This window comes from Lissotriton helveticus, chromosome 3_1 (genome assembly GCF_964261635.1).
Source record: "Lissotriton helveticus chromosome 3_1, aLisHel1.1, whole genome shotgun sequence".
NCBI classification, from domain to species: Eukaryota; Metazoa; Chordata; class Amphibia; order Caudata; family Salamandridae; genus Lissotriton; species Lissotriton helveticus.
In genome coordinates, this window is record NC_136061.1 from 1,911,979,431 (window position 1) to 1,911,994,158 (window position 14,728).

Genomic DNA, 14,728 nt, shown 5'->3' on the forward strand with positions numbered 1-14,728 from the left:
GCTCATAGTAGTTGCCATATTTAAGCGGTATGTGCCAACACCAGGGCATTATTGTTTACTAAAACATGATTCATGCTGTTTGCTAAGGCTGGAAAGTTTAGAGTGCATCCACTTTTCTGAATTCTGAAAGCGACCGGATTGCGGTCCATGATGTTTGCCAGGACTCGAAGGTTCGAAGGGCATCCATGTTTCCATGTTCAGAGAGCGACCAATTTACGCTCTATACCAATATAATACCTTTTTAAATGGCGCAATTTCGGAGGTCAATACCTAGTAACATATATGATCAAGAAATGAGAGACAGGGGAGGCGCATCCAACAGTGATATCACCAAACTACGGTGTGAACAGAGGATGTTGGTTCCCAAATGAGATGGGTGTAATGTAATATCATAAACATGCAAGGTATCAGAGTGATAGAGTATCCCTCATGAAGAGTCCAGTGGGGAAAAGTTACCACATTAGAAAACTCCGCAATAGGCGGTCAGGTGTGTCTTAAAGAAGTTACAAATTGTCAGGTATCAGAAAGAGAAAGGATCCCTCATGAAGAGTCCAGTGGGAAAAAGTTACCACATAAGAAAAACTCCGTAATAGGCGGTCAGGTGTGTCATAGAAAAGTTAAAAAGTGTTCTAAGAGTGGTTATACAGGCACTGCAGTTTAGAGGGAGAAAAAAAGGAGGGTTATAACATGAGGCAATATTATACAGCATTATGAAAGTACTAGGCAGTAAAGTTACCACATTTAGAAAACCCCGCAATAGGCGGTCAGGTGTGTCTTAAAGAAGTTACAAATTGTCAGGTATCAGAAAGAGAAAGGATCCCTCATGAAGAGTCCAGTGGGAAAAAGTTACCACATGAGAAAAACTCCGTAATAGGCGGTCAGGTGTGTCTTAGAAAAGTTATAAAGTGTTCTAAGAGTAGCTATACAGGCACTACAGTTTAGAGGGAGAGAAAAGGGGGTTACAACATGAGGCAATATTATACAGCATTATGAAAGTACTAGGAAGAAAAAAAAATTTACAATATGTATGAAAAATAACATATTTTTGAGCAAAAGATTATAAATTCAAAAGAGAGAATAGAGGATATGCCTGTGAAAAAATTTTAATAAAAGAAAAAGAAAAGACATGGAAGGAAAGATGTTATATCAGTTTGTTTCTTACAAAGCGACATAATATCCTTCCATTAGTTCAGCCTGGTTACATTAACATGACCTATGTATTGAGGGAAGCAAAGCTCCTAATTGGAATTACAGATATAGAAAATGGGAATCCTATTGTGCTGGGGGAGAGGTTACATCAGAAAGTAGTGAAGTTCTTTATCTGTATTGTGTCCCCTTTGTGTCGCACGCAAACGGCAAATCCATTTGGCTTCCCTCTGTCTAACAGCTAGCTCCCGGTCACCCCCTCTTTTGTCCAATGGTATGTGATCGATTCCATGGAACCAAAATGAGGTATCATTTGGATGTTTCTCAATATAGTGAGAGCTAACTGGATAGCGGTTGTCTTTGTTGATGATTGCCCTTCTATGCTCTTGGATTCTTAATTTTAGAGGGCGGATGGTGCTCCCCACATAAATGATGTTACAACTACATCCTAAGACGTAGATCACGTGAGTCGTGTTACAATTAATAAAGCTATTAATTTTATAGTTTTTCGAGGTGTTGTTAGAAGACTCCTTCTGACACTACTCTCTTTGTAAATACCATTTTTATTGCCTTATGTCCATTTGACAGGGATGTTTGATGTATAACAAAGCGATATTGCTCCGACCTGTGAGACTCACATGCTGCTTAACAAAAAAGCGCAGTTATTTAAATGCTCTCCAAAAACCATGCTGAGATCACATTACTTGAAATAATTAATATTAGGGGGCTTAATACTGGCTATCATGAATAGGGACATCAAATGGGACCAAGAGATGCATGTTGGTCCATGACACCTATATAAATGTAATCATTATCTCCTCTCACATGTAGGACTATGATTCCAAGGATGTATCTTTTAATATATATATATATATACGGGACTAACTTCTACATATCCTTCTAACCTCTCACGTATAGGGGTCCGGAACCTCTACCCTCACTGACTTGCCATAGCAACAGTAATCTGACATTTCGGGGGGACCTGGATCTTCATTCCACTTGGAACCTAACACGGAGTATTTTGCAGGTATTATATCCCCTCATTTTATGATATAATGATCCAAAAGGGATCAGTTTAAACACCATCTTTGGCCACCCCCTATCACTTATACCAATAAAGGTGTTTCTTTTATAAAAAACAAGTTCAGAATCTTAGATGAACAGGAACTCAATGTTCCCGCAAGAGAAATCAAATCCGCAAATGATATTGTCCTCATGCGCTTTTGTACAACATTCTTATTATAGGTACACAAAGTGACCTACCATGACTGTCTTCTAAACGGCTTTCTAAGAAGTACTACGTCGAGAGACACCGCATAGACTAGATTGTCTGTATATATGGTGAGCAGTAATATTCTCTCAAATATTTTTTCATGCGTCTCACTCTGGACCTCTTCACAAGGGACCCCTCCTTTTTCCTTGGTCTTCACTGCACAAAAACTTTTTCGGGGATTCTTAGCTTGAGTACAGGACAGTCGGTTCACATTCTTTCACTTTGACCTTTATTTATCTTTCATACTGGGAATAAGGATATCTAAACCACAACCGTTCTTTCTATCTCTCTTTTCCGATGGTCCGCATGGCTCGAAAACTTGCACACTTCGGGTGCCTATTTTCTCCAATAGGCATGGTGTGGCGTTTTTAATCAGGATCAAGCATTTTGACTTGTACTGGCCCGGTGATTGCATAGTACCGGTGAGGGGGTATATGCTTTCACTAGGTATTTTTAAATTCAAAATTGACACTTAGCAGTTTTTTAACTTGGTCAACAAATTTGGATCTATGGGTGCGCACGTTTATGCAATTTGGCTCGGACTGGTGCCCCCTTTGGGCAAATGTCTTTTTTTTTTTTTTTATATTGGACAAATACTTATATATGTCAATGTATTTTTGCAGCCCTGATGAAATTCCCAAGGCACGAATGGGAATGAAACGCGTTGGCTGTGCCGCTGTACACGAAAATAAAGAAAACTTTTACAAATAAGAACTGAAGATCTACAATTCTTTTTGGACTCTCATATACTATTGACTTCACTGAGTGCGCCTCTCTGCTCTTACATAACTGACACACGAGTGAACTAACCTTTCATAGCAGGATACAGCGGGAGCGATGGTGATGCTTAATTCCGACCACCCCTATGTGCAATACACCGCAGGAGTGATGTATCACAACTCCACCACGGGCATCACACAAGGGGAAGGGGAAAAGTGGATAAATAAAATATAACGATGCAGCAGTGCAAATCAGCAAGTCTTGATAGACCCAGATGGTCGCGTTTTCTCTTCCTGATCAGAGACCCTGCATTGAAACAAAGCACACGTCACCACACACCACCCAACAGTTAACAAGTCATTGTAATGCAGTGTGTGAAAGAGAACTACACTTACAATAATCACTGCTGCAAATGGCTGTACTCAAAATGGCACAAAAATGGAAAAATAAAGTAAAGAAAAGAAAAAGCAATCATGACAGCGTATACCACTCTCTTTGGAACAGAGAGCGTATACTCTAAGCACATTCAGCGCACTCTACTTATCTTAACCAGTGAGAGTCTCTAGTATTGTTAGGTCCGCTGATGCAGTCTCCAATGTAACCGCCACACACTCGTTATCCTCACGAGATGAACCTAACTAATCCAGCGCGGCATGCGCTATAACTAACTACAAAGTCTTGGGAATTTCTGCACGACTTAAACAAGTCCACGCGACAGTATTTCCACAAGTGCAAGCGTTCCTTTCACGCTTTATGAAAAGCGCAATGCCTTTACCCGACCGCGCTCGCACACGCGAAGTCAATCTTGGCGTCTTCAGTTCCAACGCATCTAGCGCTGCCGCTCTAGCAAGAGAAACAGCGGATTCTTCGTGGCAAAGATCCAGCGCGTCATGCGCTGCCACTCAAAAGAGAGAAACCGCGTTTCTGTTCTCTCAGCTTTACAAATACGAATGTTCTTCCTCCGGACCGAGACTCTCACTACGAAAACAGGTGCCAAGCACCTGAACACAGGAAAAGGAAGGGCTAAAAGCAAAAAGAAGAAAACAGAAAAGGGACACACCTAGCACCAGGCATTCTGGGAATAGTAGTCCCAATTCTCCAGCCATACCAAATCATGACACATACTCACCCCGGAATCCAAAGACTTTGGTTTCCCGGAAGCTGCTCGGCGGGTCATGGGAATAATGCCGCCGGAACGCTAGTCCGCATCGTTTATGGTCGGAACTACGGCGGTATCTGATCGTTTTTGAACCTCCGACTTTCGTTCTTGATTAATGAAAACATTCTTGGCAAATGCTTTTGCTTTGGTTCGTCTTGCGCCGGTCCAAGAATTTCACCTCTAGCGGCAAAATACGAATGTCCCCGGCCGTCTCTCTTAATCATGGCCCCAGTTCCGAAAACCAACAAAACAGAACCTGAGTCCTATTCCATTATTGCTAGCCGAAGTATTCAGGCGACCGGCCTGCTTTGAACACTCTAATTTTTTCAAAGTAAACGCTTCAGACCCCAGGACACTCAGTCAAGAGCATCAAGGGGGCGCCAAGAGGCAGGGGCTGGGACAGGCGGTAGCTCGCCTCGCGGCGGACCGCCAGCTCGATCCCAAGATCCAACTACGAGCTTTTTACCTGCAGCAACTTTAATATACGCTATTGGAGCTGGAATTATCGCGGCTGCTGGCACCAGACTTGCCCTCCAATGGATCCTCGTTAAAGGATTTAAAGTGAACTCATTCCAATTACAGGGCCTTGAAAGAGTCCTGTATTGTTATTATTCGTCACTACCTCCCAGAGTCCGGAGTGGGTAATTTGCGCGTCTGCTGCTTTCCTTGGATGTGGTAGCCGTTTCTCAGGCTCCCTCTCCGGAATCGAACCCTGATTCCCCGTTAACCATGGTCACCATGGTAGGCACAAAGTGCCATCGAAAGTTGATCGGGCAGACATCCGAATGTATCGTTGCCGTCACGGGGACATGCGATCAGCCCGAGGTTATCTAGAGTCACCAAAGCGGCCGGGAGAGCCCGGATTGGTCTTTGTCTGATAAATGCACGCATCACGGGAAGTCAGCGCTCGTCGGCATGTATTAGCTCTAGAATTACCACAGTTATCCAAGTAAAAGATCAAAGGAACCATAAGTGATTTAATGAGCCATTCGCAGTTTCACTGTACCAGCCGTGTGTACATACACGTGCATGGCTTAATCTTTGAGACAAGCATATGCTACTGGCAGGATCAACCAGGTGGCCGCACCTGATGACGGGGTGGGAGCCGCGTGCCCATCTCCCCGACCGGCAACCATCACGCACCCCTCCATCTCTCGGGCGCCTGCCAGGGGAAGAAGCGGGCGGGAGGGCTCGCTGGAGGGGTGTGGAGAGGTGCGGTCGCATGGGCACCGGCAGCCCCAGCCGTCTCCCCCAGGAGGGAGAGGCAGGCCGAGGCGCAGCCTGAGTGAAGACTCAGGGGTGCCGGAGCATGGCGGTGGCGGCACCCCTCGGAACAGTCGTTCCGAGCTGCTGTGGAAATGTGCTGGGCAGAGAGGGGTGACAGCGTGGCATGCAGGGTCTTTGGACCTGCTGAGCAGCAGCATCCAAGGGCCTGGTGCCACCTGACCCCTTCCGCTCGGGTCAGACCACGGGGGGAGGGGGGAAGGGGGGGGGGACAAGCTGCCAGGGCCACTCGGCCTTCGCTCTGCTGGATAAAGGGCCTCCCACCACGCAGCAGGCCCTCGAGTTGGACGGTCCATGAAGGGTGGAAGCTCTTTGCTCGAAACAACCAAGGCTGGCCAGCAGTCCATCTCTAAACGGACCGAGAGTGCCCAATCGATCAGAGTACAGCTGGGGCATCCCCTGGCAGCCCACCCTGCGCAGGAGGGTATTCTGGCTTAGCATCCCATGCCTGCCTGCTCCCAGGGCAAGCAGACTTGGAGAAAAAGAACCGTCGGGAAGGGGCCGAGAGGCCAATTCGAACCTGGGCCCCAGCAGGCATGCCCGGGTGCTGCCTTTCCCCATCTCAGCATTGCCGGACCTCACGTAGGTCTGTCTGAGCAAACTCAGAGAAAAAGGACCATCGGGAAGGGGATGAGAGGCAGGTGAGTACCCGGGCCCCTGGGGGCCCCAGCAGGCGGGCCCGGGTGCTGCCTTCCCCCGTCTCAGCATCGCAGGACCTCACGGAGATCTGCCTGAGCAAACTTGGAGAAAAAGGACCATCGGGAAGGGGCTTAGAGGCAGGTGCTTACTCGGGCCCCTGAGGGCCCCGGTGGGCAGGCTCGGGTGCTGCCTTCCCCCATCTCAGCATTGCCGTACCTCACGGAGGTCTGCCTGAGCAAACTCGGAGAAAAAGGACCCTCCGGAAGGGGTTGAGGCAGGTGCATACCGGGTGGTCCTGGGTGCTGCCTTCCCCAGTCTCCGCATTGTCGGACCTCACGGAGGTCTGCCCGAGCAAACAATGAGAAAAACGACCATCAGGAAGTGGCCTCGAGGCAGGTGCATACACGGGCCCCTGGGGGCCCCGGGAGGCAGGCCCGGGTGCTGCCTTCCCCAGTCTCAGCATTGCAGGACCTCACGGAGGTCTGCCTGAGCAAACTTGGAGAAAAAGGACCATCGGCGTACCCGTGCCCCTGGGGGCCCCAGCGGGCGGGCCCGGGTGCTGCCTTCCCCCGTCTTAGCATCGCCGGACCTCTCGGAGGTCTGCCTGAGCAAACGGAGAAAAAGGACCATCGGGAAGGGGCTGAGAGGCAGGTGCGTACCCGGACCCATGGGGGTCCGGCGGGCAGGCCTGGGTGCTGCCTTCCCCCATCTCAGCATTGCCGGACCTCACGGAGGTCTGCCTGAGCAAACTAGGAGAAAAAGGACCATCGGGAAGGGGCTGAGAGGCAGGTGCAGGGCCCGGGTGCTGCCTTCCCCCGCCTCAGCATTGCCGGACCTCATAGAGGTCTGCCTGAGCAAACGCGGAGAAAAAGGACCATCAGGAAGGGGCTGAGAGGCAAGTGTGTACCCGGGGCCTTGGGGGCCCCGGCAGGCAGGCCCGGGTGCTGCCTTCCCCCATCTCAGCATTGCCGGACCTCACGGAGGTCTGCCTGAGCACACTCGGAGAAAAAGGACCATCAGGAAGGGGCTGAGAGGCAGGTGCATACCTGGGCCCCGGGTGCAGCCTTACCCCGTCGCAGCATCGCCGGACCTCACGGAGGTCTGCCTGAGCAAACTGAGAAAAAGGACCATCGGGAAGGGGCCAAGAGGCAGGTGTGTACCCAGGCCCCTGGGTGCCCCGGCAGGCTGGCCCGGGTTCTGCTTTCCCCTGTTTCAGAATTGCCGGACCTCACGGATGTCTGACTGACCCTCTCCCTAGTAATCCGGAGGAAAATTACCCCCTTTCTTGTAATCCGTTCATACGAGGTGGCAGAGGGGAGCCAAGGCGCAAAAGTACCCGACCTCCTGGAGCCCTCGCTGGGATCGGGGAGGCAAATGGCACCTCATCGGGACTTCCAGGGAAGCCCGGCCATCTGGTCACCCCATAGAAAACTATTGGGTGCGACCAGATGGTCAAGGGGATGGGTGCGACCAGATGGCCGAGGGGGATCAGTGCGACCAGATGGCCGAGGGGAAAGGTGCGATCAGATGGCCGGACACGAAAGGGAAGCCATCTGGTCACTCTGTGTCCCAACGAAGAAGTGAGCGCGCACAGGGGCATGGGGGACCGGAGGCCCAGGGCTCCAGTTGGGTCCAGCCATGGAGGCTGTGAGGGGGACCCAAAGGGCCCTCCTACCTGGGGTCAGGGGACACCTTGACAAGCAGGGGAGGCCTGCACAGGACCGACGGACCCCTGTCCTTGGCCGCTGGTGGAGCAGCAGGCAGGGGGACGGGCCCAGGGCCGGAGCACCCGACACAGGGACGGACGGGGCCCCTGGACCCAGCCGGGTCTCCCAAGCCCAGAGGCGCAGGAGACGCCTCCCCAAGGACTGCGGACCCCGTCCCGGGCACCCTGCCACACGGCAGGAACATGTTTGACTTGAATTGAATGTTGTTGCATTTACGGAATAACCTAGAAAAATTGTGAAATAAATCATAAGAGCCTATTAAATTATTCCATTTGCTCTTTTCTTGATTAAACTTTAAATAGCAGCTACTGGATACTTTCAAGTATACAAATATGGAGTGCCCTACACAGCATTTCCACGTCCCTCATGAAGCGTGAAATATACCAGAATGCCAGATCTAATCTCACCGAGGAAAATCGGATCCTGCCGACTACATTTTCCTTTATTCTCCAATATTTATTCCTTTGAGGAGGGGGAAGATTATATAATGTGAGCACCACTGAGGAGCGATCAGATAATGTTCTAGGCTTCTCAACTTTTCATCATTAGGATTGTGAAGCAAGCCATAAATCAATGAGGAAATGTGTATCATACACTGACAAATAGAAAGTATATTCTGAAGTTACAGGGTGAAGAGCTATCCATGCATCAACTAAGTTATACAGTTGCATGACAGCACACTGCTAGCTTTCGGGATCAGTCTGTGCGCATCAGAATTTCTATCTTGTTGCATAGTCAGTACTAAATTGATATTTCAGCAAATCTACAGCATTTAGGCAGGACACGGTTTAACAATTCTGGTGCATCAAAAATGGGCTACCACTCTGTTAGACCAAGGTGAAAAATCTGATAGCGAAAATTATTTGTAGCAGAATATTCAGCTATTGAAACAACACTGTTGCATAAATACCCAAAATTTATACCCTCATTCAAAGGATCATTTACAACACATTCAAGTTGTCTCGATACACAGGAGCATTTATTAATGGAAATAAGATACGCAGTCATCGTCACTTGAGCCAGCGATAACAGATCTCCGATCCCCACTGATGGATGCTGGGCAACTGGTTACTGGATACTCATTCCTCTCTTGGGCTTCAGATGTATTTCAATGAACTCCAACACTGATTCTGGCCGACTGAAAAACTACACTTTTCCGTCATGCTCCGGTCATGCTCCAATCCAAATTCGGCTGGGTAGAACATTGAATACTTGATAGACTTCTTGAGCAGTAGCTTCTTAACTGCTAGAAATGACCTTCTGACTTCTTGTACCAATGGGGTAAAATCAGGCAAGAACGCAATGGAGAAGCCATTGTACTGAAGGTCAGGATTTGCCCTATACCAGATTAAGAATTATGTCTCTTCCCTGAAGTTTAGCTTGCATGTAGTTACTGCTCTTGGCATCATGCCTCGTTGAGGTTTGAGTGCCAAAGACCTGTGTGCTCTCTCCACAATAAAAGCCAGAGAGAAGGCCTCTGGTCCAAATACAATATTTTTCATCTTGGTCTTAGTTTCAGTCTCTCCCACCCCCATGATTTGGATGAGATTTCGACATGAAAGCCCTTCGAGGTCTTCCTTTTTTAGCCTCACTGCTTTGACCTCACGTACCAGTCTGGCCAAGGAGTCTTCTATGTTGGAAATTCTCACTTGTGCTGCAATCTAACATGTATGAGATTTGTCAAGTCCATTCTAATGGTAAAGTTGTATATTTTTTAATCAGTATACTTTTTCATTTTTTTAAGCAACGCACTTGCTTCAGCATTTTTAGACTGTCAGTTTCTGATGATGGTCTTCCATCAAGTTGTAGCTTCCATGGTGTATGCTCTTCTATGTTGAGAGTTTATAAGAGTGCTTGTGGAAGCTGCCTTTTTATGTGGGAGTGCCAATGTAAGGGCACACTCTGCATAAAGTACAGACGGCCATCATTGCTTTACAGGGCTTAAATTTATAATCCCAAGTGCTCTATTTGTGGTAGTGAGGTCCAGCAATTTAGGCCTATAAGAGGGTAGTGTTAAGCATTTGCTGCCCCCACACGGAGTCAAGAAATGAGACACCCACTCAAGAAGAAACTCAGGACCAATTTAGAAAAATACTACATTTGATATAATTTTAGGAATCAAAATCATCGGAATCATGAAAGTTCTTCGAGTTATAGATTTTCACAGTAATAGCAAAAATACAGTCAAATAATAGTTTCGAGGTATGAGCCTAGAACACGGTAATGTTATCCTATGGGAGAAACATACACCGCATTGAAATACTTCTCCTGAACTTAAGGGGCTTAGAGGCCAACGTCCAAGAAACCACCAGCAGTTCGATTTTACCTGCCCTGGTGTGTCTGGGTGTAGAGGGGCTGATCGCATTGGTAGCCTCGAGTACTACATAGTATTGTCAATAGAGAAGTACCTGCAAAAAGAAAGCCTGCAAGTGGGGACTGGGAGGTCCAGTCCAGCAGAACCCAATAGGGGGCTTAGCTTTTGAGGGCAGGGAGGCTCGGGTACAGAGGTGTCTGGGGGGGCTCGAGTCAGAGGCTCTCACTTGGATTTGGTGAGAGGGAGAGAAAACAAGACTGCAGGGCCACTCTCTTTGAAGGCCTTGGAGGTCCCGACGTAAGGTTGGCGTTGGTAGTGTCTGGCTAGACACAACAAGCCTTGGTGCTTACAAGGGCTACTGTACCCCAAGTATTGCTGCACAAAGGCTCCGGGAAGGCTCAGCGTCTCAAAACTTGGTGAAGTGACGGGGCTCCTCAGTGGAACCAATAGGCAGCAAAACGGTGAACCAGGCAGATGCGGTTGGTGCCTGCAGATGCAGAGAGATGGCTCCTCCACCTCAAGGGAGATGCTGCTTGGTTGGCAAAGTACTGGACAGGCCTCCAAGCATTTGGGGAGGTGGTCCAGCAGGGGGACGACTCGTTTCTTGCAACGGTTGTGAGAGCAGCAGCCAGGCAGGGTTGGATGCCGATTTTTTGTGCTGTCCACAGTTTTTGCATTGTTAGCTCTTTGTCCTTCTGTTACTAAGCAGATGAATCCGAGTTCCTGGTGTCAGGAGGCCATCTAAATAATGAATTTAGGGGCTTTAAGGGGGAGTATAATGTAGTGGTCAATAAGCTACCTACCCCTGGAGTGACTATGAAACGCAGGTTTATATAGCGTTGCTTACCTCCTGTGAGGGTATCCAGGAGCTGTCCATAGGCACTGGGAGATTAAGGGATTTGCCCAGAACCAAAGGATGTTGAGCTGATATCAAGACTCGATCCTGTATCCCAAGCTCCGAAGTAAGCAGCTCTGGCTGTTAGGCCACATCCTCTCCACCCTCTACATGACCATTTCCTGTGAGGAACAAGCATAAACCTGACACAGAGTTCCTAGTTTTACCAAAAACAAGGTGGTGAAACCATTTCCGAGTGTCGACTTTAGGTGTCCCACCTTATGTGTGTGCCAAGCCTGAAAGTGAAACACGCCTACTGACTAGCTAATTTTCCCACCTGTTCTGGTGCCAAATGGGCCCCAGGGCAGAGGGTGGCATTCTCCAGGTCTGGAGGAAGCTGGGGTCACACATCAAAGGTGGAAGAGGCTTCGAAGCCTCTGGCCTTGGTATGCTAATTCACTGGCTATCCTGCTGGATGTGTGATCATCTTCCTCCAGAGGAGGTATTTTTACTGACATCCAATAGCTTTGGCTCTCCTGAGCAAGGGATCAGACGATCGTCTGTGATGGCAGGCTGGAAGAGTCCAGTCAGCCAGAACACCAAATGACTGGTACATTTCAGATGGTACCTCTAAGGTGCCTTCTGGCTGCATGAAATATTAAATTCATGACTGGTGTCAGTGTGGATTTACTAAGAAGTGTTTGATACTAAACCCCCTTATTTTCAGTGAAGTCACTATGTAGCTGGGTAACTTGTCATGACCAGTGCCAGTACCTATGCTTAAGAAGGCTTCTTGATCACTTGAAATGTTGTGGCAATGGAACCAGATATTACAGGGGCATGTCTGCTCATGCAGATATGTCCTCACATTTAATATGATGTATCCTGCCTTAGGGCTCTAAGGCATCCTGTAGGGGTGACTTGGGGATAGTATATATACTGTGTGCAAAGGCATGGCACACTGGGAGTGTGAAGTCTTGTTTTGAAAATGGTTTACACCACTTTTTATGCAGCCTGCACTGACAATCTGCATGCAATTTATGTGTGCATCCCTTAGGGTGGTGTAATACATGGTGCCGCGCTTAGGGATCCTATTTAGTACCCATGCTTTAGGTACAGGGGTACTATTTACTAGGTACCTACATGGGTGCTAAAGTCCTTGCCAATTGGGTTAAAACTGACCATTTTAACTGTTTGAAGGGAAAGAGCACTGGCACAGGGGACTTGGTTAGCAGGGGCTAAGTGCGCTTTGAGTCGAAATGCATGTCAAAAAGGGGCAGTTTTCTACATGTGCAAATACTAGAAAGGTGTCTTGGTGCTGAGAGACTACAACTATCTCATCTACATCTAAACCTGACAAAACACAAACTTGCATCAAATGATTCAAGTCATGTCCTATTACCGGTTGAGAGATAGTTATAAACTATACCTTTTCAAAGCCTTTTTTAAAAAGCAGATGAATGGGAGGCTGTCCCAATATGATAGGAAATGCATTCCATAACCTTGCTGCCACTACAGAGAAGGACCTCCTGCCAAGATGAACTCACTGAAATTTGGGAAGTAAAAGAAGAGAAGCGTCCAGAAAGCGGAGAGACCCATTTGGTATATAGATCTTCAACCGTTTTCTCAAATAGTGTAGGCCAGAATTATGTATGGGGGGCATTTGAACACAAGGATTGGTGCGGACACCTACCTGCAGGCACGCTGAGCTGGGCTATTGCTCCTGGGGGGGCTAACGCTGTGAGTCTCCCTGCCGCCGTATTCCACCAACCTGCGGCCGGAGACCACAGTTTCCAGGTAGCTTCGGGGCCACTTCCGGTTCCCGGCAACATCGCGCCCGGAGGCGCTACTAAAGCAGCGAGGCTCCCTCCGCGTCGCGGGACGCGAGCGGGACGCCTGGGGCTAAGCCCGGGCAAAGGGCGGGCCCTCTGTGGCCCTCAGAGGCACGAATAGGCCAGGCAAGGCCACCCCCTTGATATTTCCACCATCTATCAGCCAAGGTACTGTACCCGATGGTGTACTTCACCGTGTATCAATGTTGATTAGTATGATTGCATATTACTGAACCTTAGACATTGTTCACGTATGGCTTAGTACTTGAGTGGATCCAGAAACTGTCTATAGCCGCATGGTTGCTATATCCCTTTGTCCTGCTAGCTCTGTGTAACATCTTCGGAGCTATCTCTGTGAGTATCACTCAGATACCTGATAGCTTCCTACAACCCAACTGTAAATATGCCTAAGAAACTGGTTCCTGCTGTCACTGAGCCACTTAACACTTTAGATTCTTATTTAGTACAAGTGGTCAGCAAGATTAACAACGAAAGAAGGCAATCCCTAGGCTTGAGCCAATCACCAACTTTGCTTCCAGCAAGTCCTTCCTCAAGTACATTAATGCCAGACACACCGTCACTAAACCCTTCTATAAATATCCCAGACTCTAATTCTCAAGACATTGGTAATGAGGATGAGGACTTAGACCAGCTAGTGGATTTGTCAGGAAATGTAGTGTCTGACTCTGACCAACAGATAGATACGGTCGATGAAGTTCTATCGCCCCCGCCGCCCGTAGAACGGGCCGTGAGAAATTGCAGAAAATCTCAGCCAAAACGTGGGGGGAAACAGCAAGGAAGGAAAAAGCCGGCCACACCACCCAGGCGCGAAGGAAAAAACGTGGAGTTTGATGTTGACGCTGAGTCTAGACGCATCATTGACGACGACCTATTTAACAGGATTCAAAGATATGATAGACACGAAAATCAGAACTATCATTAAGCCATTGATTGGGAAACTGGACAAATTAACTGCTGAGGTTAAAAAGTTGGGTGGGTCACAATGTAAGCTGACTGAAGAGGTGGAGAATCTAGCTGCTCTTGTTATAAAACCGGTGGCTACAGATGTGGAGGTCACCCCTACGGATAGCCAAATACAGACTATTCCGTTAGGGCAGTTACCACCACTATCTGTACCCAATCAGGATGCAGTAAGAGATCCCCCCACAGCAATATCTGTCGTGTCAGCACCATTACAACAAGGGGATGACTCATCACAATTTATCATGGAAGCCTCACCAGTAGTACTCGTACTGGCAAATGTCCCTGTTATATCACATGATAAAACAGAATCTAATCAGGGTCTAAAGGATAAAGCCTTACACTGGCTCACTAATAATATGCGTATGGCATATCAAGGGTTTGATCAATTAGCAGGGGAGATTTTTATGACAAGGAGGGTACCATGGATTGGGAACAAGCCAAAAAAGTTTAAGGGGGATTGTGTGATATTAAACTTCGCTAATGCAGATGTACTCCCAAACATCTTGTCTAACATCTTTCCCCCCCAACGAAGAAGTGGTTCTATAATCCCCCTCACCCTGAAATTATTCTATAGTGAGACCCAGATTGCCACCTTCCCCAACATCCCTAGACCTAGGAGATATACAAAAGCCACTAGCTGGGGAGGGGAAATCAGACCCAGATATCACAACGATTGTTCGTATCCTATGATTAGTCGCGGGATGGGAAAATATAACTATTCGATTGAGCCACCAGCCAGAACACCAATGTTAAATGGGCCCACTATAAATGGATGGGGACTAGGTACCCCGGGTTATGACCATAGAGGGCAGGGA

The 14,728-nt window shown here is 48.0% G+C and overlaps 1 protein-coding gene and 1 pseudogene across 14 annotated transcripts in view; both read right to left on the reverse strand.

Moving 5' to 3' along the window:
• The window catches only part of NAP1L4 (nucleosome assembly protein 1 like 4), a 1,123,813-nt gene that overhangs the window by 1,087,121 nt on the left and 21,964 nt on the right, over nt 1-14,728 (reverse strand). The window lies entirely within an intron of this gene.
• On the reverse strand, nt 4,252-5,378 carry LOC144825440 (18S ribosomal RNA; annotated as a pseudogene).